The following is a 2,732-nucleotide window of genomic DNA, read 5'->3' as shown; positions in this document are numbered from 1 at the left end:
TGCTGATGACAGAAATGAGGCACAGAGAAGGTCAGTGACTTGACCAAGGTCAAACAACAGGCAAGTGGCAGAGTCAGAATTCAAACCCAAGGCCTCGGACTTGGAGGCCCATGCTCTTCCCACTAGACCGTGCTGCTTCCCTAACCTAGGTCTATAATTTCACAAGGTCAAAACACGGTGACTATTTTCCCTATGATAGGGGCAAAGTAGGCCACCCTGTCAGGGAATCAGTTGATCTATCAGTAGTATTTACTGAGCGCTTACTGTGTACGGAACACTGAACTCAGTGTCTGGGAGATAAACTACAACAGAGTTAGTAGACACAATCCTTGCCCACAAGGAGCTTCCAGTCTAGAGGGAAACTCGGCCATTCACAGGACATATCAAAAGGGTGCCCATCTTCAACATTGCTTGGCCAGACAAACCACCCGCAATATTGGGAAAATTGAGCATGCCATCACTTCATGCCACGGGCCCCTTCTTCCCAGACCTTCTGTAGAATAACTCTTGTCACCTAAACTCTTCTCATCCAGAGAAGCAGCATGGACCAGTGGAAAGAGCCCGAATATGGGAGTCAGAGGACCTGGGCTCTGATCTTGTTTCTGCCACTCATCTGGTGCTGCTGTGTGACCTCGGGCAAGTCACTTCATGTTTCTGTGCCTCACACCTACTCACTGTCCCTCGCTCTCATCTCCCCCACTGTTGACCTCTTGCCCACGTTCTGCCTCTGGCCTGGGACTCCCTCCTCCTTCACATCCAGCAGACCACCACTTTCCCCACCTTAAAAGCCCTGCTAAAATCATATCTCCTCCAGGAAGCCCTCCCTGACTAAGGTCTCATCCCCTAACCCCCATCCTATTTGCCCTCCTTACTGCCTCACTCATGCATCTAGTCTCACTCCCTTAAACACTTAGGTACTCACCCCACCCAATCAATCAATCAATCAATCAATCAGTCAGCAAATCAATAGACTTTTGGAGCACTGTGAACAAAGCACTATAGTGAACTTCTGGGAGAGCACAACACAATACCCCCTCCTACCTCACCTCCCTTCTGTCCTTCTACAGCCTAGTCCACACCCTCCGCTCCTCTGCCGCTAATCTCCTCACCGTGCCTCGTTCTCACCTGTCCCGCCATCGACCCCCAGCCCACGTCATCCCTCTGGCCTGGAATGCCCTCCCTCCCCACATCCGCCAAGCTAGCTCTCTTCCTCCCTTCAAGGCCCTACTGAGAGCTCACCTCCTCCAGGAGGCCTTCCCAGACTGAGCCCTCTCCTTCCTCTCCCCCTCCTCCCCCCTCCATCCCCCCGCCTTACCTCCTTCCCTTCCCCACAGCGCCTGTATATATGTATATATGTTTGTACGTATTTATTACTCTATTTATTTATTTTACTTGTACATATTTATTCTATTTATTTTATTCTGTTAATATGTTTTGTTTTGCTCTGTCTCCCCCTTCTAGACTGTGAGCCCACTGTTGGGTAGGGACCGTCTCTATATGTTGCCAACTTGTACTTCCGAAGAGTTTAGTACAGTGCTCTGCACACAATAAGCGCTCAATAAATATGATTGAATGAATGAATTAATTAATGAACAGAGTTAGGACACACAATTCCTGCCCTTAGGGAGCTTACAATTTAGTCAGAGGGAGACCATTATTAAAGTACATTGCCTTCTTGTCTTATGCCGTCGAGTCGTCTCCCACCCATAGCGATGCCATGGACATGTAATAACAATAATAATAACAATGATGGCATTTATTAAGCACTTACTACGTGCAAAGTACTGTTCTAAGCGCTGGGGAGATTACAAGGTGATCAGGTTGGCCCACCGGGGGCTCACATTCTTCATCCCCATTTTACAGATGAGGGAACTGAGGCCCAGAGAAGTTAAATGACTTGCCCAAAGTCACACAGCTGACAATTGGATTTGATCCCATCACCTCTGACTCCCAAGCCCAGGCTCTTTCCACTGAGCCATACTGCTTCCAGAACGCCCCACCTCCACCTGCAATCCTTCTGGTAGTGTATCCATAGAGTTTACTTGGTAAAAATACCGATGTGGTTTTTTACCATTGCCGCCTTCCACCGAGTAAACTTTAGTCTCCACCCTCGACTCTCTCCCATGCCGCTGCTGCCCAGCACATGTGAGGTTTGACTTGTAGCAGATTGCCTTCCACTCGCTAGCCACTGCCCAAGCTAGGAATGGAAATGCCTCTGCTTGACTCTCCCTCCCATAGTCAAGGCTGGTAGAAAATCGGAAACTCTCCTGGTGCGACCCTGAGAGGGGTAAAGTGAGTTACAGTTAGGGAAAGCGGCAAAGTATAAGGATATATATGTGAGTAATGTGGGGGGTGGGGTGAATATCAAAGTCCTGAAGGGATGCAGATGCAAGTGTGAAGGCCAAACAGAATAATAAATAATAATAATGGTATTTGTTAAGCACTTACTATGTGCCAGGCACTGTACTAAGTGCTGGGGTGGATACAAGCAAGGGAAGTAGAATAGGGTGGGGAAATAAATGGACAGTCAGGGAAGGCTTCTTAGAGGAGATGGGATTTTGGTAGAATTTGGAAGATGGGGAGAATGTTGGTCCACTTCCACAACACTTACATACACATCCCTATATTCGGTTGCTTCCCTTTTCTGAAATTTATTTTCATGTCTGTCTGCCCCTCTAGACTGTAAGATCCTTCAGGGCAGGGATTGTGTCTACCAACTGTTTTGTACCCTC

At 48.1% G+C, this 2,732-nt stretch overlaps 1 non-coding gene across 1 annotated transcript; it reads right to left on the bottom strand.

Annotated features, from left to right (window-relative positions):
* Positions 1–2,155: 2,155 nt before the first annotated feature.
* LOC119920080 lies at positions 2,156–2,288 on the bottom strand. The gene has a single exon (XR_005447847.1). It is a non-coding gene; the product is annotated as a small nucleolar RNA SNORA7 (small nucleolar RNA).
* Positions 2,289–2,732: the final 444 nt, after the last annotated feature.

The sequence above is a fragment of the Tachyglossus aculeatus genome, chromosome X1 (genome assembly GCF_015852505.1).
Source record: "Tachyglossus aculeatus isolate mTacAcu1 chromosome X1, mTacAcu1.pri, whole genome shotgun sequence".
NCBI classification, from domain to species: Eukaryota; Metazoa; Chordata; class Mammalia; order Monotremata; family Tachyglossidae; genus Tachyglossus; species Tachyglossus aculeatus.
Note: the sequence above shows the minus strand (reverse complement) of the source record. Positions and strands in the feature narration are given on the sequence as shown.